Source organism: Lagopus muta, chromosome 9 (genome assembly GCF_023343835.1).
Source record: "Lagopus muta isolate bLagMut1 chromosome 9, bLagMut1 primary, whole genome shotgun sequence".
NCBI lineage: Eukaryota > Metazoa > Chordata > Aves > Galliformes > Phasianidae > Lagopus > Lagopus muta.
In genome coordinates, this window is record NC_064441.1 from 4913156 (window position 1) to 4937533 (window position 24378).

Below are 24378 nucleotides of genomic sequence, written 5' to 3' on the forward strand. Positions count from 1 at the left end.
CGGGTGAAGTGGTTGAAACCTGAAATATATTTTGCATACTGAGGTGTAGAGGAGAGACAAAAAAGTCTCTCCCCTCAGCCCCAATATTTTTTGAACATAGAATGATTCTTTCTTAGTGTCCATCTGCTATTTGATGGCGCCAGCTGCCAGCCATCCTTCCACGTGCACAGCTACACCAAATAGCTTGCCCTCCACCTTAGCTTATGTTGAAGAACTGTTCTGGATCCTCCAGTTTTCCACCTTAAGGACTTTAAGTAAACTCTTCTGTGCAAAGGAGAAATTCTGCACAGATGAAAGGCAGGCTATAGAAGGACATAATAATTATACTGGCAGAAAAATGTCAGCGGACTAATGGAGGTCCCCTATAGGGGTTTGAATCATCTTACGAAAAGTGAAGCCATTAGATAAAACAAAATGTTAGAGATTTTGTTGAGAGTGACAGAAGCAGCCAAATGTTCTTCCTGCTGTATCTCTGACATTTGGCAGTTTTTGGCTGGGTAAGAACAGCAGGCTATCGTTCTCAGTTAGTTATCAGAGCTCAGATATCTATCTATCTATCTATCTATCTATCTATCTATAAAGATTCCTTAAGACTGAGATGGGGAGAGAAATGTGAACCATGCCCTGGCAGAAGCACTCATGAGGTATTTTATTGTAAATTGCTTTTAAAAAAAATAAAAATCTACAATTCAGTCCTGCATACCAGTCAGTTCAGAGAGACTGCAGAGTCTTGTCAAGATCATCTGGTCTTTTCCTCTTTTGCCTCTGAATTGCAGGTTCAGTTAGAAATCCAGAATTCCAAGACCAACACATACAGATGTATTAACGGGGGGAAGAAAATCACGTGCCATAAAAACACCTAAGTAAAGTGTGACCCCACGTAATTCTTACCAAATTAATATTCAGGATTTGCACATGTTTAATTAAGCTCAGTGTTCACAACTACTTATTAATGAGCCCTTTGAAACACTCTAGACATTGCCCTTGTTTCCCTGTGGAGGAACGGAGACTCTGCTTGCAGAATTTCTGTGAATAGGTCTCGTTATTCTAAGAGGAAAGGACATGTTCTTTGACAAGTGTGCAAAGGGGAAAAAAAAAAACAACAAAAAAACTGTCTGTGAGTGGGAGTCCGGTTTTCTACCCTGTATCTCCCTGAAAGACTGCAAGAAAGAATTCTTACATTACATTAACCACAAGTGACGTGAGAATATTCTTTAAGTTCCTTCTGAAGTTTGCACCCAGGAGACTCTTGTTCATGCAGAAGTTATTTTTAAATTTTAAAAGAAAAGTCAGAGTGTAACTTCTGTTTCGCTTTCACAGTTCCTTTTTAATGTCTCCTCTTTCTATTGGATCCAGTGTTCTTATAGGCAAGCCATTTGTCTTATTTCTTTTTTTTTTTTCCCCCTTCTGAACACAGTCCTAATTCACTTGTAATCAAATGAAATATTTCTTTGATGCTGAGGCCTATATAGGGCAGCTCTTCCCTCACCCCTGTGTAGTGTCAGTTCTGGAGAGGCTCTCCGGTACACAGCAAAATATCTGAATCTCCATGGTGTTGCGAGGAGAAATGTCTGGTTTCCTTTAGATGCTGTTTCTATTGAATCAAGACTATTAATGGTGTTAGTATACGAACACTAAGCACCATATGGTACCACTCTCACTAATAAGGAGTCCTTATTTAGGACAGTCTGCCTCTAGAGACGAGTGTCATTACAGATGTTAGCTGGCTGTTAGGGTGCAGTACGCAGTAGAAGGTGATAGGAGGTGGAGGTGAAGGATCCATGTTAAGTGGGGCAGTGCCATCCCGACTGCTGAGGTAAAGGCATTGATATGAGTTTTTAAGATGACATCTACCAACTGGCTAAGTCTGGAAAATACAGCCTTCTTTTTTCTCCAGAGACATCTTATTGAGATTCAGTTGGGTTTGGTGTTTGCTTTATTCGTGTATGTTTTGTAGTCTACTGACAGAACCAAGAAGACTTGGACAAAGAAAACCAGATTCAGGCCTGGTTTAGTTAACAGTACATAGGGGTTTCCAAGCCCAGTGCTTTTCCTGATCTGCAGCACAATGTTGCTTCTGTATCCTGAACTGCCAGAGTTTAGAGCTGCAGCATTGTTATTGGCAGTGACTAATGCATGAGCCAGAAAGAGCACCAGTTGGTGTGCAGATCCTGTAATCAGCTACAGTCTAATCTCATCCATGCTTGTGTCATTTGGTGTAATTCCAGTCAACCAGATAGCTTTAGTCAGGGCGTTGCACAGTGTAAGGGAAATCAGGATCTGTCTCAGAGTGTATAGCTTTAATACTAGGCAAAGAAAAAAGAACAAAAACTGTAATGTGTCTAAGAGCTATGATGCACTCTGGGCACATAATGACAGAGTGTGACACTTTCAAGCTAAACCTTATTGTTGTAACAGACCTGAAGCTGCAGCCCCTGCATGAAGGAAAAACATCAAAAGCAACAGCTTGGAGTGACCTTGTTCTTTCTTTCTCTTTGGAAGAAGGCTTACATGACATAAAGACCTTGTGGTTTCGGTTGTCTGCTCACAGACAGGGCAGCTTCAAGTATTTTCCAGTTCCCAGAGAAGTGATGATGTGTATGTGTTAAAATGCATAGCAATGCACAGTGTGCAGCCCACAGGCTTAGCAGGGCCTGTGGTATGTGAAGCTCAGCAATGCAGAATTAGACTGAAGCATATTTTTTTATGCGTGGACTGAAAGGTGTTCCAATTACAAACTGCATTTAGTAGAATACAGCTAAATAAAAAGTGCCCACGTCATATATTGCAGCTAGATATATTCCTGAAGCACTTTAAACTAAAAAGCCTTTACAATTCTAAACAACCCATATGTCTGTCAAGGCTGTCATTGTGCTGCAGCAAGTAAAGGAAACAAAACTTAATTTGTAATGAAGTTTTCCTCTGCTGAAAGCACAAGTCTTCCCCGTTCTCCTTTAAGCCTCTGTTCACAATTGTAGCTCCCTCACTCTCTCAGACTCCTTATAAAATGCTTTGCATTTCTTTTTGAATCATGTCAAGTTAATTTTATGGCAAACAATCTGTTTCCTGAAAGACACAAAAGAAATATAATTATTGCTGGGTGAAGGGGAGTTAGAATAGACTGAGCACGATGCTGGTAATTGTTTTTGCGTACCGGTGCTGGGAAGATTCTCACCATCTGAGCAAAAGACATCTAAAAAATGGAACTAATTATAAATGGGAAGCTTTTTAGTATACTTCTGAGATCAGAAGGAGAATCTTAGCACCAAAACAAAATATGTTACTCAGCAGATGACCTGGTAACCAAACTGCTCCTTGGTTTACTGTGGCACTGTAAGAAATGTTCCCTTGATTGGCTTTTTCAAACTTGTTGAAGTGGCAAGGTGAGATTTAAGGATGTTTATCTTTGACCTCTTCCCACTCCTTTGGCAAATGTTGGTCTACTTCAGTCCAGATGTACCCATGGGCTGTGAGACACGTGCATCAAAATTTACAGAAGTACCTACTGTGCTTCCTTTGTTTTCCTTTTCCTCACGTAGAATAAGGGGTTTTGAACTCGTTTGTTTTGGTGCTTTGAAGGTACAATTGTTTTCAGTCACTTTCAGTGTAAGTGGCACTATAAGCAAGAGAGGCTGGCAAGAGCTGGTCCTCCTGCAAACGTTTCACAGCTGTAATCTAAAGTGCCTTGTGAAATTTTTCATTTGATAAAAATTAATAGATCCTACGAATGAAATCCATCACACCGTCAGATGTTGACATTAAATCTGGCATAAAAATATGTTTATCAGTGAAGCCATTTAAGCACTCATTGACTTGGGGCCAAATCTTGAGGCACTTGATCGATTTGTAGACTGGTAGACTCAAGTAATCTTATTGAATGGGAATGAAAAGAGTGACCTAAGTTACAGCTCCAAGAACTATTTACAAAGATTTCCTTTCTTTATACCAATCCCCCAGCTACTCCTTGCAGCATGTGGGGAGGGAGTTCAGGCTCTGTGCAGGTCTTGAGGAGTACAGGTTTCTCCATTCCCCTCTTTCTGATCACACAGGTTTTTGTGTAAGGCAGTCCCATTACAGTGACTTCTCTACATATGTATGAGTCTGCAGCCTTGGAGTTTTGGTGAATGGAGAGCAATGATGATGGTAGATGACCTAAAATCAGTGGTTAGCAGGAGGAGCTGGAGTGTGTCTCATGCTTTTCTGATGGCTGAGACATACCACAATTATTTCCTTCTCGCTCCTCTTTGAGCTGTACCAAAGGTGACTAGGGTTCAGGCTCACAAAGCAGATCACTGCTGGCTGTGGGTCTTGTGTACGTGTAGCTACTGATGTCGTAGCTAGGGATGCCTGAAGCTGCAGTTTTGTGAGGAAAAACAGTGAACAGAACTAAAGGCGTATATTTAATTGGAATGGTAAAAGGAAAATTCTCCTCTTGTTTGTCACAGGATAAAACCAAAATAACACTTTTCAAATCAATGGAGCTACTTCACAGTTATATCAACAACAGTGAAAACAGAGCTGAGCCTTGAGTTTTGGGGTTTTGTAGTTTCCTTATACAGGAAGAAAAAGTTAGAAAATGAGCGATTTTGTAAACACAATTTTAGTCTATCGACAGATGGGAAAATTGAGAACAGGTTGTAAAAGTATAAGCTAAGGCATTATTAATATTGTACTGTTACTGAGCCAATTCATGGAGGAACTAAAAAAAAACATCCTATTGGTTAAGTAATCATTACACATATGCTTTTGGAGATTAATACTTTGAATTTTCAAAGCTTTTATATGTGTCAGTTCTGCTAAAAGGATGAAACTGCAAAAACGCACTGGTAGCAAGTTGAAAGCGTTAATAGCAATGTCAGATACACTTTAAGGATAATCACAAAACTCCTTTATATCCAGTAGGCCTAGTAGTCTCAGATATGGAAATCAGACTTTTGACAACTAAAAAGGTTTGAAAAAGTGGGAAAAGGCCAAATATTGTTGCATAGTATTTTAAACTTTGAGTGCCTACATCACGCCTTGGTGTGACTGAGTATTTTTTGGTATACACATATGCTGTGTTGGTGATGATCAGATCTTTAGAAGTGTTTGCTGGGTCTTCCTCTCTTTCTTATGATGCAACCTGCATTTCTAGACACCTTCCTCTCTCCTGAAGTTAAGATATATTAGTACTTAAAAAGAAAAAAATAAAAAATTTCTGCTACTTGAAATATCTTGATTAGATATAAACTTGAGTCCTCAGGCCATCTGCCTGGAAATTATGTTGAACTCATATTTTAGGTGTAATAGGGATTGAGTTTACTTACATCTGCGTGATTTAAACATCTATTTAATAGTAGATCATGCTTGTTGACTGCTTTATGACAAGAAATGTAGACAGGAGAAATTATATTTTCTATCCATGAGTTCTTTCTTAGTTTTGGAACATCTTTATCATATGATGTTCACTGATGAACAGCTAAAGTCCTTAGTCATTAGTGAAAAAAGGGGAAAAGTACAGCTACTGGCCTACTTCAGTTCGAAGATATGTAATCTAAAATCAGGAAGCAAAAGATGATTTATTTTGAGTGAGATCAGATGAGGCCTTGGTTTGATTTTTGTCAGTTTTGTTAATGGGACTGGGTCCTTTGTGAGAGCCAGAAGGGTAAATCACCAGCGCGTCACAGGAACGTGCCCACGTGTGTTTGCTCAGATCATCAAGCTGTGTTTGTAGAGGTGAGAGAAATGAGAACGTATTTAACTATACTACTAAATCTCAACAGTAACATAGTATTAAAAACCCAGGGTCAAATTTGGATGATTTGATTAATGATGTTTGGTGCCTCATACTCATAAAGCTGTGTCTGTTGTAGGAGGGCTGCCTGTGATTTAAATGAAAGCTAGGCTGAGGCTAGAAGCTTTTCAAAACCTTATGAAGTGACTCTTTGCTTTGCTGGCAAAATATTAATCTCAGAGGTTTGCTTCTGGATTTCAGGTTTCAACACCTGAAACCTGCAGTGTGTGACTTCTGATTTACATAGAAGACAAATCAGCCTCCCAAGAATTCTTCTTTCTGACTGTGCCTACCATTCTAGAAGGAAATTGGACTTTGTGACACTGGAGACCTAAGAACAGCATTGTTGTTTAATATATGGGATGCAGGAGTCTAAAAAGAAGACACTATATATCATATGTGGATGTGTCATCTTTGAGTTGTAATACTAACATGAGAAATAGGAGCAGTTGCTGGTTCACTGAAACAAGGTGAAGAAGATAGATCACCTCAAGGTGACCCAGGGTCCCAGCATTAGAGTATTTATCTTTATTTTAATGTTTTCACTTTTTCTTGTTGTTCAGTAAGGGTCCCTTCACACCAGAGGAGGAACAAATGCTCACCCTGTTAGAACAATAGGCATCAAGAGCAGGAGTATCTTCTCAAAGATAAGTAGCATGTCTGCTGCATTTCGTTGTATTCACATAATGTTTTTGAAATAATGTTTCAATGATTAGTTAAGGTTCCTTGGATGTTGATTCCTGATAACATCTGGTTTGATTATTTAAGAAAAAAAGCACAAAACCTCAAAATGGCTTTTAATTCAAACAGATGCTTTCATTTTTCTCACTTGTAGATATCATTTTCCTTGAAATTTTAACCCCTTAATATTTCAAGCCTACTTTTACTCTAAAATGGTCATTGATTCTGCTCAAAGAAAGCACAGCACATCTTTGGAACTGCACCTGCTTCTACTTCAGTCATTGCAAGACTGCTCTGAGAGATGAGTACAGGCTGTTCAAAGAAGGTGGGCATTTTTTAAGACAAAGATTCCTTTGTCTTAAAGGAATCCTTTTCTTTCCCACAATGTCAGGAACTCTTCAGCTGTCCAGCACCTCTGACAGTCAAGCCATTTTTATGACATTTGAAGCCTAAGTTGCACTGCATTTTTATATGCTTGCCAATAACCCATCACTTGTATTTCATATATACAACTGCATTGTTATATCTCCTTCTGTTCTGAAACTTAAGCTAAGATCATACAGTGAATATGTAACATAGCCAGGAGAAAGCATATGGGTCCTATCCTCAGCCTCCTAAGTCCCAGGCATGTGCATTTTATTTTTTGACTCAAGATTGTGCATGAAGATATGAATTTGGGAGCTAAGCAAGCTGACAATTTCTCTTCAAAGTCATCCTTGCTGCAATTCATTTTCAGTCTCCCTTGGACAGTTCCTAAAGACAGCTTTATTATGCAGCTCTCTTTCCCCTCTTTTTGTATGTATCATTTTCTGTTTGTCATGTTTAGGGCACCTTCATTCCCTCTGTCTCACAGAAACAGATTACATTAAGAGTGGAAGTCTCTTCTCCTTGTTTTTGGAATGTGATGCATGCAATCATTTGCCATTATTCTTAATCAACTTTTGTCTGTGTGATCTGGTTGAATGTTGAAGAATCTGGTAAGAACCAAATGTTCACACAGCCATGGTTACAAGCTGGAGAAGGCTGGACTCGTATTAGCAAGTGACTTTATGTTGCCCTTGTGAGATATATTAGCTACCAGCTGCATTACAGCACCTTCCCTTCTGTATGAATCCACAGGAAAAGATGTAGAAGCTGGAAAGGACTGGAAGATATCTTCAATCCTTTAATCCCCACAAGTAAAGGGAATGTATTAGAAATACCCCTGAGGCTAACCCTGACAAGTCACCCTCATCTGAAAGGTAGAATGCTTATGTGTAGCTGTGTTACGTTCAAGCTCCCACCCGTAGAAAAACCTGAGTGAGTCTGAAGCTGGCAGCCTTACACCTAGATTCTGTGAACTTCATCTGGATGTCCAGTTTAAAGCTCTTTAAGGTATTCAGTTACTGCAGTGGTGAGGATTAAGCTGATAACTTACTGGCTAGAAGGTTAAATCTGCTCCTCAGGATGAGAATGCCAAATTAATGATTGCTTTAGAAACGTATCTGACTTACCTTCCAGACATGCAGAGCTCTCCCTTACATCTGCATTCCTATTCCCTTCATGTCTGCTCCATTTCAGAGCCTCTCTTGCTCCCAGCAGTGCTTTCTTTAGGGGGATGGAAGGTGAAGGGCTGATCTCCCATTTTTCTAAACTGTAACAACCACACAGATTTCTATCTGGAAATCACATGCTGCAAAAGGCACCGTGCTGCACAGAACAGCTGCTTCCCTGCTCTGTCCTATCTCTCCATAGGTTCCGTTTCCCCAGATGGCCATTGCTTGAACCAAGCGGTGTGCAAAGGATGGATGCACCTACCTGAGTTTGGTATACTGTTATGTGAGGTGTGGGTAGGGGGCCATTCTTTCTGAAGATCCTTGTAGGTATAACAGACATTCTGCCTCTGCCAGCCCATCTCTGAGGCACTGGCTGGTACTGCTCCCCCAGTGCCACACAGCAGATGGGAGCAGCTGCCCTTGCTTCTGCAGCCATTGGAACGGTGATTAAAGATGAAACTGCATATTCCAAAGTCACATATGTTGTTCCAGAGAATAAATCAAGGTGTTGTTTGACTTAGTGCATGAAAATATTGTTTTGTTTCTGACCTTCTCAGTTCTGGGGAAGCGTTCTGGGAGGGAGCCCTGGTAGTCATGCTGATTTGAGGGCTTGAAAAATGCATTATGGTTCAGGCAGGTGCTGTCTTTGAAATATCTGCAGGCTGCAGGCCTTCTGGATTTCCTTAATGGCTGTGTTGGGTGCAGAGCACAAAACTGTTCTTCCTCTTGTACCAAATTCTCAGGAGTGGTATTTTCATTTTACTGTAAATGTGTCAACTGTTACAAAATAGTGATGAATATTTCCTGGGCTCAGTGTTAAACCAAACCCTCATCTTTTAAATCAATACCTCATTGTTTCTTCTTTTGTCAGGGGAAAAAAAAAAAAAGGACATTAAGAGAGCTTTAAGGCCCTTCACCTTCAGTCCTACAGTAACACTCAATGTTCAGCTAGATACTGAATTGCTGGGATATGATTTTGATTTCCTCACCAGAAAATAGCATGTAAAAGTCCTTGACAAAGACATATTTTCCAGCTGAGGAAGCCCGAAAGCCTTTATTACCAGCCTCTTTGCTCTGTTCTCTCCCTTCCTCTGCCTCATTGCCTCCTCTCTTCCTTCTTTCTGCCTTCTCTGAACCTATGATTAGGACTTTTGAATTCCTTACTTCCCTTTGGACTTCCACGTCCATCCACTTGTGCATCCCTGACCGCCTCTTCCAAGCACCTTCTGAGGGATGAGAAAGAGTCTGGTGCAGTGCAGGCACAGCCATCCCAGTGCAGGTCAGGAGAGCTGTTTTTCTTGCTCTTTTCTTTTTGTTGTGCACCCATCATTTGCTCCTTGTAATCAAGGTGCCATTTTCTGACTCCCAGTTTACTAAATAGAACAAAAGAAAATCACCTTCTCTTTGATGTATGTAGATGATGTGACTATGAAATGCTGGTAGGTTGGAGAGGTGAGACCTTCATGTTTTGTTCCTCCCTTCCTAGATTTAACTGTATGCAGGAGAGCCTTGCAAGGCTGCTGTAAGGTGAGACTTGCTCCAGTAACCTGGTAATCTACTGACACAGGCTGTTCCTTTGGAACCTTGTAAAAAAATTATAGACCAGCTTCCCTGGAAAACAGAACCAAGTAGCTCTGTGTTGTTGTTTTGACCACAGTGTGTAACCTGCTGTTAGCCCTCAACGCCTCTGTTTACATCTGTGTGCCCTAGATTGATGTTTGCCTAATGAAATGCTGCTCAGGAAGATTTATGCACGTACATTATTAAAATAATTAGAGGTCTTTGAAAATCTCAGGTGAAATGTATAACAGGTTGGGGAAAAGAGAGGGAAGGAGCAGGATGAGAGGCGAGGGCTGCACCTACGGATGGGGTGGGTGGTGATGAGCTGCACCCTGAGAGCAGGGGCACGGCCGGGCTGGGGCAGAGCGTGCGTCCAGGGACCTTGTGCTGCTCACACGGATGGCTCCCCTGGGAAAGCGGGGAGTTTGGGGGCGGGGGAAACGCGAAAGGAAGGAGAGTGGGCTGCAGAGGCAGAGCGAGGTGAACAGTCTGCCCCCACACCTTGCTTTCTGCGGGGAAGGAAAATAAAATAAACTAACAACCCAACCACTTCAAACCCCAAAGCCGACATCCAACCCTGCAGAACGCGGGGTGTGCGCGGACAACTTTCCGCTGCGGCTGCTCGGGCGGCCGGGGCTGAGCGTCACGGTGACGTGCGGGGCACGGGCACACTCACACGCACAGCCACGCACATTGGCGGGCGCGGGGATCCCCGCAGAGCCCGCGGGGTGCGGTGCGTGTGTGCGTGTCCGTGTGTCCGTGCGGAGCCGGGGCGGGGAGAGCGGCGGGGAGCGGCTGCTGGGGGGGCTGCCGGATCGGATGGCTGTGGCCGGGAGAGCTCCGCCAGCCCGCGTGTGCTCGCTCCATGCGCCTTCCCTCTGTGCTTTCCTTTCTTCTTCCTTTTTTTTTTTTTTTTTTTTTCCTTCAAAATCTCCTTGGGAATTTTGTCTTTTACAGCGTTTTTTTTTTTCCTCTCTTTTTTTTTTTTTTTTTTTTCCTCCCCTCTCGTTGCTGCCGAGGATTCGTTCTGCTTGCCAAGTTTGTAGTGCCACCTCTCAGATTCCCCCCACTCCCCGCTTTTTGGATCTATACAGTGCCCGTTTGTATGTAGGCATACCGCGGGGTTTTTTTTTTTTTTGCCTCTTTTTTCAAGAAAATTGGAATTCTTTGGGAAGCAAATGGATACTGAGGAGGACGATGCTAAGAATCTCCTTTTGAATCTTTAAAAAGAGGGTTGCGAAGAAATTGCTTAAATTCAGCCATCAATTTAGCTTCATATTAAGCACCTCGAAGTATTTATGATTGCAGAGCAGGTGCAAGCGAGGATTAGTAATAAGGTAAGGGAGCTTTTTCCATCTTTGAGGCAGCAGTGTTTGCTGAGGGTTATCAGCAGCTTTTTTTTTTTCCCTTACAGTCTGAGCTGATTTATTTGCATTTTCGGTGCTGTTCTCCCGTCCTTCTGAGTCTTTTATAATACGCCTGCTTGCTTCTCATCACTAAGCATACATCCCTTTTCCCTTCCTGCTCTGTATTTGGGAGTTTCTTTGCCATGCACACATTTTGGCTGTTATTTGGCAACTGTCTATAAAGTCACCGGTCTGCTGTTGAAAATGATTTCTCATCTTGCACTTTCTCCACCCAGCAGTCTGCCAGGAAAACTGCAGCACAAAAGCCCTTTTATTGCATAAAAAAAAAAAAGTATTTAAAATCCCTCCCATGGGAAAGGGTCAGAGGTTAGGGGATAGCCATCAGATTTCCCCCTCTATTAAAAGCGAATGAATTCCCTTCTTGCCCCACCCCCTGGGGTTGGGCGCACAGGGATCCAGCCCCATCTCACAGGTTGAGGTCGGTGGGTTTTGGGGTGCTGAGCAAAGCCCTGGTGGCTGGAGCAGCACCTGCACCGAGCTCCAAATGCTGCTGGGGGTGGTGAGATGCAGGGGGCAGGGATTCCTCCTGTGTGGTTGGAGAGGAAGGAAGGGTACCCTGCTTCATCCCACTCCCCTCTGAGATCTGGCAGGCTCCGTCAGCGTGCTTTACTAATTCTTGTTTTATCAGCTCTATTTAGTGATATAAATGGCACGAGCGAGGATATCAATTACTGGCTAACCGCAGTGATAGTCCGTGGTTTATGGGATTTAATGATTTCTCTTGTTTTGAAAAAGCTCTTGTGACGCCAGCAATAAAGAACTCCATAAATCATCTAAATGAATTGTGTTCCAGTAAAGGCAATTTTTGGTCTTTTCTTGCGTGTCTCCCCATCCTGGTAATTAATTGCACTACCGTTGCAGGCGTGTTTGTGGTAATAAAGGTTTCTGTAAAGGGACTTTCTAGATGTGGGTCCTGTGTTTACCAAACTCCTGCAGTGTGCCTTAGCTGTAGGCAACCACTGTCCTCTTGAAGTCGTGATGTGAGCGTGGTGCGGAACGTCCCTGCTCAGTGCTGTGCCACATGCCTCGTCCTCCGCACTGAAGGCAGTGAAAGCCCATTTAATGGACTGCTTCAGTGACTAAGGCTGAAAGCAGGAGGTAGTCACCACTTGGGCCTTCTGATTGCATGTTTTGATTTTATATAGTTGTTTTTTGGTTTTTTTTTTTAATAAAAAAGCTTTTCTTGTTTTTCCTTTTTAAAATCCTGCTGATTCTGTCATTAGCTAGTTAAATCCTCTTAAAAATAAGCAGGAGCAGTAGACTTTAGTCCTTCAGCAGAGCATAGGTGCAGTATGTGAGAAATGCTGCTTTTTCATGCTTTCTGTTGCTTTATTTCCACCTTCTTCTTTATTCATGATGGTGTTTTTGATCCATTATTTACAGTCTGGATGTACTGAAAGGGCTGGAATAAAGTAATGCTGTTCCTTCAGGACAGAGAAACATACCATGAGGAAAGGGATCAAGTTGGACTGTTTCAGAGAATCGTTAAGCCACAGGGTTTACATTTACCTGAGTTATATTTCCACTGCCTTTACCAGTTGTTAAAATGAGCTGTTACTGGAGATAGATGTAACAGACATTTAAGTGTATGTATTTCATCCACTTCAGTCCACTACGTGCTCAGGTGGAGCTCCACTTAATGTTGCTGACAAATGGTTTACTGCACAAAAGCATTAATCAATAGTGGGAGAGGTGGAGGTTCAACTCCCCATACGATTAATTGGGCCGGTTGATGCCGAACACGATATAATTACAGAGATGTGCTGAGTCCTTCAAGTATTTATCATGTATCTTTTTTGGAAAATACCCACCCGCAAAATCTGGTAAAACTGAGTTCGTTGTGGTTGCTGAGTAGGCATGCAAGTAAGGTTAATGGAACACAACTCTAATAAGATATTTCATGAAATGTATGTAGGTTTTAGTGCTCTTTGCTCCGAGAGCCTCTCGTTAGACTGACTTTCATTAACATGAAATATCTCAGAGATGCTGAGTTCCATCTTACTGTCCTTGCCCTCATTTCCATAGACAGTGAGAATTCATTGGTAAATATACTGGCAGAGACATTTCTGGCTGTGCAACTAGATAATTCAGACGTGGTGACTGTGATGCTAATGCTACTTATTTGAAGTTTGTCAGTAGAAAGTTTACTGTTATCTCCATTAACTGGGAAGCATCAGAGTATTTCCTGTTGCATCACGAGTGCAGCCACTGTCATCCCTCTTGGCTAAAAAGCAGTTGGTTAATGAGGATGCATGTGGGTTTGGGGCTTTAACATTTCCTTCCTCTGAACACGAAGAACGTTCAGAAAACTGAAGACTCACTAGAAAGCAGCTCCAAGTCCCTTTTTACTATTCATGTCAATGCATTTGAGCATAATCTGATTCTTGAATTGACAGGTCATTGAAGGAATTCCCTATTGATTTTTTTTTTACTTGAGCTTTCTTACTGTGTAACAATGATAATTCCTTATGCAACAGCAAGCTGCTGGTAATCACTTGGGTTTGTTGGCCAATGCAGAAGTTCATTGCTGGACAGAGAACGTTGCTCATTGAGGTGTACGGCAAATAAATATCCAACCATAATTTCTGGTAGAGGTACAATGCATTTCCTCTGTAGTTCCTTATATTAAATTAGCTTTTGGAGGTTTTTTTGTTTTGTTTTGTTTTGTTTTTTTCAGATAACAATCAGTGTTATAGAACTCCCATATTATACTCCATGGGAATCTATAATTTTGCAATGGGAGGGCAGAGATCCAATCTTTTGTGCATTAAAAAAAAAAAAAAAAAAAGTACCCAAGTCCATAGTTACTTGTACTACTGTTTGATCACGTTTCAGCTTTTACTTTGAAATCTCATTGCACTTCTCAGTAGTGAGTATCCATGCCTTAATTCTTACTGATTGGAAAAGTAGCTTTTGTGGGTGACTGATGGGAGGTTAAGTGGGGATCTGGCAGCAAGTGTAGAGAACCTGTGGCTCTTGCCCCTCAGTTCTGTCTGCAGCCACTAGATGGGTGTGAAACTTCTGCAAGAGTGACAAGTGGTTCCAAGGAATAAGGAAAGGGAATGAACAAAATGTTTGAGGCCTGTTTCTTTAAGATTACAGAAGGAAGCACATAAGTCTTTGTGTTTTCAATGGCAACTCAAATTCAGTAAACAGTACAGGACATCAAACATACTGCTCATGCAGTGGCTTAGAACGTGAGGGGGCCGTTAGTCTGTACATTAGTCTGTACTAATACATTTCCTCATGCAGCAGCCTAGTGAATTGTCTGTCTCAGTCACTTCATAATGTTTCGATGCCCAGGGTAAGAGCAAAATCCTGGCATCCAGTGAGATGTCTCCTTGGCTCCATGTATCGTATATATGGTCCCGTGTCTGCGGAGACCATATATCGCCAGAAACCTACTGTGTATACATATGGTTAAGTCTGGTTGGTTTTTAGTCTTTTTATTTTTTTTTTTTTTTTTTTTTGTAAGTAGATTTTAAGATTTCATGAGAGACCGTTTTTAACTGTGGAAATGACCATATGTTTGTGACATCAGATCCTAGATTGATTTCTGCAACTTTCTAGGAATTGGAATACCTGCACATGATTCTCAGCATGTGCTGAAGAAGCTTTTGGAAAGCCAGGAAAAAATTCTTGGAATGAATCCTTGATTGTGTCATTCTCTTCCCTAGCAGAGAGAGAGGGACTGTGTTTTGGGGGAGGTTTTCAGAGTTTATATTCTACAAGAAGAAAGTAGAAGGAATACATTAGCTACGTTGTCAATCAACTTTCTAACTTCATATAGGATGAGAGAGGAGAAACAATGGGAAAGCAAGCATTTATATTTATGCATTTTGGTAAAATAGTGTAAAAACAACTAGAAGATGTTTTCCAGAGCTTTAGTAACAGAACTGCAGTTAGCATAAAAGTTTCTAAGGACTGGGATAAATAAATACCAGATGTGCTTATTTATTTAGGATTTGATCCATTTCCTATTGAGGGGAACTTTATTATTCAGAGGACGGAAAAGGAGGGAGATTCTATTGTCCTTCCAAAGTAAATGGGAATCTTTCCATCCTGGCTGTCAGAAAACATAGCACAGAGGTTCTGAATTTAGAGTAGAAATGTTGTTAGTGCTTGTGCAGTTAGCTACCAGCACTCAAGTGTTGGTGAAAGTTCATTTGAAGGAAGTAGGAATATAATTAAAGGTATTAATTTTTGACTCCTGCCTTTTGTTTTGTTCAGCAGTTATTGAGAATTGGCTCATCTGTTGTTTTCAATAAAACATCACATCCAGCTGAGATATGTTTGACTTTCATATTTGTTAGGGGGAAAGTCTGGGAAAAATTGGAATGGCTCCAATTAGGCATATTTATTGAACAATTAAAATAAAAAGCAGATGAAGTTTTACTGAAAGATATAGCCGGCTAGCAAATTTATATTGCTGTAAAATGAAAATTAGATGTCACTGAATAATAGAAAAAGAGCTGAGTGCTAAAGTTTTATTGCTTATTGTTTGTATTCCAGGAGCAACCAGAGAGTTCAGTCAAAATCATCACCTGCTTGTGTGAGGCACTGTATGAATAAATAATACGCTTTGTGTTCCGAGGAGTTTTGACTTCACTCCACATGTGATTTACCAGTCGCGCTGAGTTCATGCGTTCGCTACATGTGAAAGTAACATAAATTCTGGGTGAAATGGAATGCAATGGGAAAGCGAAGTGGTCGGACAAATCAGCTCGGTCTGTTCAGTGAGATAAAAATTTGGAGGCAGTTTTTAATAGAATCCATTTGAGAGTTTTCCTTGTCTTTGATAGACTTGGGTTTAAAAAAAATAGAAGTACATGTAGACATGTGGTACGTTCTGTGATAGTGCAAATACGTGAAATAAGTTCTGCATGCTCTGATTCCAGCTTCAAAGTAAATAGATTCCACAAATGTTACTGGAGTTAATGTGTGCAACAAATATATGTGAAGCTAGTACATATAAAGGAAAAGCATTTCTTTTAATTAGGCAGTGAAATAGGCAATTTTTGTGCCATTAAGTAATAGAAGATGCATAGTTAAAATTACTTTTTTTCATGCTATTTCAATTTCTTGTTTATAAAAACTTCTGAACATAAAAACATTGATTTTTAGCTTATGTTCAGTAGCCATTCACGTGACACATACCATTCGACATGTGAAGGCCTGATCAAAGTTGAACAAAATTTAACTGGAAACTTTAATTTAAAGTGTCCATTGAAGAAAAGAGTCTTCACGTTCTATGGGACATTTACTGCAACTAACATTCAGGAATGAAGGAATTTTTGCGAAATGTAAAACCTAACAATTCATTGCCCTCCATTCACCTCCATCATGATCTACTCCTACGGACCCAATACTTTTGTAATGTTTTGGAATGCTTTTGTTGAGGTTGAAGTTGACTCTGACCATCATATTTTAGTATGGAATAAGTAGGAACAGGAACATGGCCTCAAGATAAATTTTGTAGCATTTGGAATCTTAACGATGTATAACATCTTGAGAGAGCTGCAGCTTTCCTTTTTGACCATTTAGCAAGGTTTTGCATTGCCTAGATTCATGTTTTCATTGTCAGCAGAGAGAACAACTTTCAGTTCGTTCAAACCATAGGCAGTCTGCAGTGGTTGTTTGTCACTGACAGGTGCAAATGATGAGGAGAACTGATGTGATAGTTTGGCCTTTTTGGCCTTTGCTTTTCTCACATTAGTTCTTCACCCAGTTGTTGGGCCTGTAGCAATTATGCTGTGACAGTATTTTCCAGCATACTCTCATCTAAGATCTTAACTTCCACACGACCAAGAGAAGGAAATACTTGGGGCACTTTCAGTCTTTCATGCCTTTACTTGGCTCTTACATTAAAATATTTTCCAGTACTCAATCTATTTTGTTTTCCCATCCATAAATTGAACTACTACATTGGAATGCCATGAGGATTAATGAATGCTTGGAAAGCTCACTGCAGATAGAAAAAAATACAGTACTGCCTCTTCAGCTCATTATGTACAACGCTGCATAGTTCAAAAGTTATGGGAGTTGCATAGAGGATCTGGCAGAAGAAGCAAGAAAATATTGAACTTCCCATTAATGGGGCAGCCATGGGTCTCTCTTCATCTGCCATCCATTCTTTGTTCAGAGACTGGCAGTGCAATGAATGATCCCATTCTCGTGAGTGTTCTCCTTTGCAGTGGCCTTTGAAAATGAGGAGAGTTTCACATGGGGAAATCTTGTTGGACTCCTGATTGACATTGTTCAGCTTCTGCGAAATGTCAGCATTTAATTCTTTTCAAGTTTGTTTCTTCCGAAATAACAAAGTGTCCCTAAGTTTATGGGCCTGGCCATTCAGAAAGCTGAGGGTTTCTTGTAAAGAAACATTTAATATAAACTGAGATAGTATTTTTGAAGTCAGTCAGCATTTGTTATGAGAAATTAGAACTCAATTACATTATATATGATAACAAGATATTTAACATTTCATTTTTTCTTTCGGTATAAATAGATCTCATTGGGAATTGTAATTTCTTATAATTTGTATGCAATATTTTGAATGTGTTTAAAAGTTTGGAATAATTAGGGAAATGTAAAGACAGCTTTGGCTGGACTTTATCACAGAACTGTGATGAAAACATCTGTGTTTCTGACTATTTCTTTGTATTTTATGTGAGGTCAACAAACCTGTCAGAAATTCCAGGTAGTAACAGTGATGCTGAAGCAGCTTACATTCAAAAAGCCAAGTGCAGCTTTGAGTGGAACTCGAAACTAGGAGAACACTGAGGATATGTCAACTCAACCAAAAAGTTGTAGCTGTTATTTGTGGCAGGCTGCTTGGTGTTTGGTTGATAATACAATTGAACTGCCATCTTGTGATTGCAGTCAGTCAGAAAATATTTGATGTTTTGAAAAATGCAAGATGATTCTTAAACCAGTGGGAAATGTGTAAACCCTAGCAACAAATCCAATCTTATGTTTGATCGTCTGTGACTAAGGCACCATGTGATAAGAACATACCGCTTACTGTGATGCTTACAGAGCTTTCTATCCAATGGTAATTTCAGTGTTAAAAAAAAACATAGATAGGCAAAGAAATATAGACTAACAGACCTCTGCATAATGCAGTTTCCATTATCAGGTCCCAAACTGAAGTGCAGGGAGCAAGAGCTGTGCGATAGAGAGCAGCATTGGTGTCAGCGCCAGAGGGAGCCGCTTGCCCAGCTCTTGGCTCAGAGCAGCTCCAAGGCTGGAGAGAGCCAACAAAAGGGGACAAAATGGCAGTGAAATCACGATAAGCTGTTGAACACTTTCCACATGCAAAATAGTATTTTGAAGGTGAAGTTACGTGGGAGGTGGGAGTTGGTCTGTTTGCCAGTGTGATGTTTTGCTTATAATGAATAGTCTGAATTACATTCAAAGTCTAATTTAGCCCTTTTTTTCTGGATTGCTGTTGTAAGTGTTTTGCAATTTTCAAAGTACTTATTATAAAAATCAATTACGATTCTCAGTTACAACTGTGACTTGGGACCCTCTACTTGCTGTAATAGTGTCAGTACATCTTATGTTCACATATTGGACCTTTACAGTTGTATTCTTTTTTCTTAGCAGTGCGATGTGTGGCAGGAATTCAGATAAGGCTAACTCTTCTTTTTCTTGAATGTCCACCTTTGTTTTCTCTAGTACTTCCATGTTTCATACAGGATAATATGCGTTCTCTGAGACTGCTCAGAGGTGTGGGATACAACAATTCTGGACTTCATGGGTAAAAGTATTATTATTCATGTGTTTATATGCTGTTGAAGTTCCAGTGTTGCAATGTGAAATTAGGGCTGAGCTGGTGGGTTTTTTTTGTTCCCCTCCACCCACCCACTGTAGAAAAGCATCTCACACAGCACCTCTGGAAGCCTGGTGTAAAGCATTTGTAATCTATGTGCTAGGACGGGTGAAAGATGAGTTAAGTAGTTAAGCAACTGCTTCTGCAAGTTGTCTGGGGTCACAGAAGTAGCCTCTGGCAGAGTGAGGAATTGAACCTAAACCTCTGAAGTTCTGGTTCACCTTATTCATAAGATGTTCCTTCTTCTCTTCGCCTTACTGCCATAAAATGTGATCTCTGCATGCTAAAGATAATGCTTTTAAAACTAGATTTGTGTGTCCTACTACTGCAGTAGTAAAGCTCACTTATTTGCAGGCACATGTGTGCACATGTACGCACAAACAGATGCACAAATCCTTTCCTTAGACAGGGGCTCTGCTGATGAGGCAGGTGTAATAGTACTGAAATCAATTCATGAGCTGCAAAGTTATTATGTTATAGCACTGAAGTTTATTTGGTCTGCCTGCTTAAGAGATGTCCAAGGCAGGTACCTGCTCACAGAGGTTGAAGAGACTGTGTGTGTATGGACGTGCACTCACATTTTTTAAGTATGTGTTTATATACACAAATAAATGTGACTCAGCATTCTGGCAGTTATACTGCTAGGTTTAAATGCCAAACCGGTTAGTTTTCAAGTTTCTCTGATGGGATGATAAAGGACAAAAGTGTTGCATTTCATCCTGGAACTTTTTACATTCTTATGTGAATTGCAAATAGGTGTAACTGACAATTCAGTTAATTTGAGTTAGGAATCAGGACCTGTAGTGGTTTTGCTTGAAATGCTCCAGCTGTATGTCTGCACATTTGCTGACTGAGACAGGTGAATAGAGGGTCAGGGAATGCAGACGTGAGGAGGTGTTTGGGTCTCAGGGACATCTAGATGTTGAACTGGGGTACCGAAGTCTCTAAGTGAACTCCCATAGAGGGGCTTGGGTCAAAGCACAGAGGGGCCTGAGGCACCAGTTAAATCACTTATTAAAGTGACTTAAGAGAAGGTGATTGGTTCACCTTCTTTCCAGGATCTCCAATAATGTTGTTTGTGTGTCAGTGCAACTTTTTCTTGCTCCGGGGCAAAGTAATGGCCTTTGGTCAGGGAGGAATAGTTGATTTCACTAAACTTGCAGCCTCTTAGCAAATTTCTAGAACAAAATCCCACTGAAACAAGAGAAAGATGCCTATAGCGAAATCACTACCAGAAAGCTGCAGTTATGACTTTCAAATATACTCCTGCACTCTGCAAGTTCAAAGATTGTCAGAAGTGGACTGAACAATCTAAAACATTTGAAAGACTTCTTAGTGTGTTTTTAATGGGGTTGGCTTCATCTTTCTGGTCTTTGATTCTGTTTATTATCTTTTTGTTTTAAAGACTAAACAAGAACAAACAATTTGTTGTGATTTAACTTGTTGTGTGGAGGACAGATGGATTGGAAGTTCGAATAAGAAGTCTCCAGTTTTGTATCAGGTCAAGTACAGTGTTTTCAAAGCACCATTTGAAACTGTCATATACATTGCACTTCCTCAAATGCTTTTGCAAATATGTTTTCCAAGTGAGGCTATTTATCCAAGAACCTTCTCTCAGTCAAGCATTCAGAAAACCATAGCTGTTGTTTGTATCTTGGAGGAGATTATTTATTACTAAGACAAAATGAGTCTGTGCTATCTCACTTCCCTGTGCAAGGTGATGTATCAAAACCTGGAGGATTGTGAAAAAATCAAAGCAGAGTAATTAGGCAGGAGAATGGCACTTGAAGTCCAATCTATGTAATTGTGAATTTAGAGAAACAGAGTGGCTTGGTGGAAAAACTCTGTGCTGTGGCAGAGTCTGGTTTTTGGTTGTCTGGGAAGAGACGTTACAGTGTTCTAGGAGGTTCACCTGAATTACATCAGGAGTCATCCTTGAAAGCCACAACCAAAAATAGGAGGTGCTGTTTAGCTCCACTGAGGGTTAGCCCTGAGCCCATTGAAATCCTAGGAAAATTTCCCATTGATGTCAGTGTTCCCTGGATCCTGAAGCAATAGCTCTGGCAGTGTTGCGTTCTCTACTAAATAACGGCATTCTAATGAAAAATATTACAGCTGTCCATAGTGCTTCTGTAAAGAAACATTCTTTTTATTGCTTGCCTTTAAAGAGATCTCAAAAGAAATTACATGCTTGGTTATTTATCTAGAGCTCCATTTAAACTTCTTATCAACAACGCAGTAATGTAGCTCAGACATACTTTGTGAATGGGCAAAGTGCACAGAAAATGCTTAGGCTTTGCAATTATGTGCTCTGATGTGAATGAACACGGGCAATCACGTGACAGTTAAAGCATTTTGTTTAAGGGAGAAAAACAATTTGGAACGTGCCACATAGGTCATCAAATTGAACTTTGAGACTAGATGGGTTTTTTTTCGGAAGACTGGATGATTTTATTGCTGTTAATAATATTTGTAGCTCTAGTATGCAAACCAAGATAAGAATAATCAAATCTCATGCTTCAGGGCATAAGCTAATCACCTGCTGGGTTTGGCATAATTGGTTAATGCATTATACTAGGAAAGGAGGTTCACTTTCTGTGAAAGTCTGTGTCCTGGCCATGCTCACTGAACGCATCCTGGATTTAAGAGGCCAGAGTTTCCTGATCCCTTTAGACAGCTCTTTTGTCCATAAAGTGATGTGTATTGAGGGCCATTTAACATTAATGTTATAATCTTATTTTTGGATTTCCTGATTTTAAGTTGTGTTAGTACGAGTTACTCCATTTCATATGTTAGAGATTATACACAGTGCATTAAGTGTTCCTTGCTTTTGCCATTTGTTCAGAAGTAGAAAAGATTGCAAATGATGTAAGAAACAGGATTAGTGATAAACTGCTGAGTAGTGTATGTGCACACATGAATTCATATCTTAAATTACAAAGTAATCAATTCATCTGTCTGTCCTGGTATCTGGACATAGATAATGGCTGTACTACTTATATAAATAACAAAAAATGTTTACAATGCTTTGCAGGCCCCAGATTAGATGAGTAATAAGTTGTAATAGGTTTTTGATTAACTCCCTGGCAGTAGGAGTTGGATTTACCTGATACAGAGTCTGTTTCTGGCAGTGGATTCACCAGAAACCACCTGCTGAAAATCAGTGATTCTGTAATTGAATCTCTGCTCATTTTAGTGCATGCGTTTTGTTTTCTTAGGCCCAGATTGTGGTGGATTCTGGCATGTGGATACGAAGCAAGGAAGCGTAAACATTTTTCCCTGCTGAGTCCATGCACTCTAGTGAACAAAAAGACCATTCCAAGCCCTGTTAAAAAAAAAAAAAAAAAGAATTATGCTTCTTAGCAAAGCAAATATGATATGAGGCATTGAAACATCCAAGTCAGAGTTCTCCAACATGTGTAAAAAAACATTTGCAACACTCCCCTACCTTCTGTTGGTGAGTCGCAGTGTTTTTAGATTCATTTACGTAGAACCCTTTTTTTAATTTTACTATTATGTTAAGGTTTTTGTGGACCATACAAAACCTGCATGTTTACAGCACAGTTTTCACGCTGGGGAGCAGTATAGTATGGTATTGGGCTGGGATTTCACTCACAACATCAGTGGGAGCAGGGGCTGAGGCTGATGAAAGGTCTGGAACCTCCTTAATGCTGCAGCTCAGCTCGACCTGCAGAAAACCCATACCTTTCTCAGGCTAGGGGTCTGAGCTCAAACAAGCACAGGAGTGTTGTTAACTGTTCTGCTGCAGGTTTCTTTTTTCTCCTCTCCTATTTTTGTGTAAAATCCAAGATGTTGGCTCATACAGCCCAATACTCCTCTTAGGAGAAGAACAACAACGACAAAAAGCCATGTTTGTTATCTATGTGAAAGCCCTCAAATGCAGGCCTGGAGGAAAACGTAAAACCTCTAACGCAGCAGAAATATTTGTGGCAGAGTTTTTCTCCAGCTGAATACTTTTATTGAAACATTTTCGTAATTTCCACACAGTGGTAATCATTTTATTGCTTTCTCTTTATCTATACCTATTACTGTTCATAGTGTAGCTGCTCAGTTCTGATAACCTAATGGAAATGCATTCCAAGAGGAGCTCAAGATTTGAAGAATTTCATAAAATTCTCTGAATTTCCACTTCAAAGTATGCTGGCACAGTTTACTGTGGCTGTTATTAAGACATTTGTAATTTTACTGTTTTGATCTGAAAGCGCAGTTATTTCATTTCCTGGTCATTTATATGTTTCTCTTCCAAAGGAATTGAGGCTTTTTGAAGTTATCAGTCCATAGTTAAGGATTTACAATTAGTTGGCCCATCACCATTGTGGCAAATATTGGTTTGTGGGATTTCACAGAACAACACTGAATGAAAAAAAACAGTCTTGCAGAGACAGACCCAAATGCACAGGCAAGATTATGCTTGGTATTTCAGTGTGAGAATCTCTTATAAAGATTTTTTGTAAGGGAGACCAACTCAGCATAGGAATATGTTTATCTGTAGACGTGCTTGTGTTGGTTCTTATCCTAATTTTGCCTTTATTCATTAAACCAATCCTTTAAGCAGGGACTTTACACTGAAGTTTACATAGGGACTGTACAGTGAAGTTTAATTTTGTCCTCTGTATACGCAGCTGGCTCCCATGATCACAAAATGAGATACCTTAAATGTATATAGGTGATGAAAGCTTAGAATTCTCACGAGTCATCACTGATGTACTCGGTTGTGTCCAGGACTTTGTCTTGTCTTGAAACGAATTCATTGTGTGCATCTTCAAAGTCAAATAATTTAAAATCTAAATTATAAAACTTTTGTAGTCATTTCAAATGGAATTGCAATAGGAAAAGATCCTGCAAGGCGTCAAGAATCCTCAGTTCCTGTCCGTTCACTAAATATGAATGTTTGTACTATTTTACAGAAGACTGGTTAGATTTGCAAGATGTCTTTTTCAGGTGTCTATAGGATTCATTACTTATAAATATTTAAGGACTGCTTTAGCATAAGCATGTGCTGTAATAGAAGAACAAAGCTTACTGTGTGCAATTAGTCCCTTCCAAGTTGTAATCCCAGTTAGCTATGTGCCACATAAGGTCTCAATATTGAACAGCTAAACTCAATCTGAATTCTAATGTAAATAGCTATATTAGCTGTCCAGGAATAATCTGCTATTTGTTTCTCTCTTGCATATTTTCCTAACGTTTTTTTTTTTGTCCTATGAACACTGTATACAAGCATCTGATTCTCTGGGTGCACATATAGAATTTAATCTCACTCCTTCTGGCTTGAAGTTCAATGTCCAAGTCAAAGCTTTGGAAGTTTTAGTAGCAGGTGGACTCTATAATGCATTTTAATGTTTTTTTTCCTTTTTTTTTTCTTTTAATTTTGGCCTCACATGTATGTTACTGGATAGTTCAGATGAATGCCCACCCGTGTCCCACGGTTCTTGCATTACGGCGTCTTTCTCGCCTTGGAACAACAGGCAAGCTCAGGGCACGCTATGTTATGAGCCCAGAACAGGAAGGACAAGGGACTGTTCTTACGATTTCTACCAGGTTTTTCTT

The 24378-nt window shown here is 40.2% G+C and overlaps 1 protein-coding gene across 3 annotated transcripts in view; it reads left to right on the top strand.

Moving 5' to 3' along the window:
* Positions 1-24378, top strand: part of NLGN1 (neuroligin 1) — a 395611-nt gene that overhangs the window by 35190 nt on the left and 336043 nt on the right. For 2 of the 3 annotated variants that reach the window (XM_048954987.1, XM_048954989.1), the window contains exon 1: positions 10591-10886. The exons of the other annotated variant lie outside the window; for it this stretch is intronic. The gene's annotated coding sequence lies outside the window, so the exon portion shown is untranslated. Of the gene's footprint in view, positions 1-10590; positions 10887-24378 lie in introns of those variants that run through there. 3 annotated transcript variants of the gene reach the window in all.